Source organism: Penaeus monodon, chromosome 23 (assembly GCF_015228065.2).
Source record: "Penaeus monodon isolate SGIC_2016 chromosome 23, NSTDA_Pmon_1, whole genome shotgun sequence".
In the NCBI taxonomy this organism is placed as follows: Eukaryota; Metazoa; Arthropoda; class Malacostraca; order Decapoda; family Penaeidae; genus Penaeus; species Penaeus monodon.
Genome location: NC_051408.1, coordinates 4,189,973 through 4,190,603, shown reverse-complemented (window position 1 = coordinate 4,190,603; position 631 = coordinate 4,189,973). Strand labels below are relative to the sequence as shown.

The 631-nt window shown below is 35.0% G+C and overlaps 1 protein-coding gene across 1 annotated transcript in view; it reads left to right on the top strand.

Moving 5' to 3' along the window:
• LOC119587732 (protein argonaute-2-like) overlaps nt 1–502 on the top strand; it is a gene marked incomplete in the record, with an annotated part of 19,396 nt that extends 18,894 nt beyond the window's left edge. Inside the window, 1 exon segment of the mRNA XM_037936419.1 lies at nt 1–502.
• Between the last annotated feature and the right edge of the window lie 129 nt (nt 503–631).

Genomic DNA, 631 nt, shown 5'->3' with positions numbered 1-631 from the left:
TGTCCACTGCGAGTTATTTACTCGATGGCTGGCAGTCGATGTCATTGGAGTCTGCTACTTGAGAAATCTTAAAACACTTCTTCCTTTCAAGAATTTTGCCTTGATAGGAGCATGATTAGGCATTTGTAGATGTTAAATTGAGGAAGACAAATTAATAATAACTTTCATTTATGATCTACGAATTTGTTTAGTTTTGAGATATACAGATTGAGGTCGGAAATTTTTTTCATAATTTTTCACCTTTGTGTGTCAGCCTTTGTACTATTGGAGTTACTGTGGAGCAATAAGGAACACTTGTAGACATTGTGTTAGTGAAAGAGCTGGGGTTTGGCAAACATATCATTACTTTTAATTTTCAGAGGGGTATTTTTCATTGTTTTTGCTTCTTGTGCACTCCTTAGAAGTATAGATAACATTATGTAGGTTTTAATTGCTGTTGTGTGTACGAAGTCAGATGGAGAGGGGAAAAAATATGAAGAATGAGAATTGGCTTTTTAGTTGATTTGCTGGTCTTTGAATAGTCGTTGTAATCCATGGTTAAATGTTTCATATCCATTGTCCTTTTTCACACGTTTTCTTGGCCATGATAACACTTTTTAGCCACTGATAAGAAAACATGTTGACTTCTCCC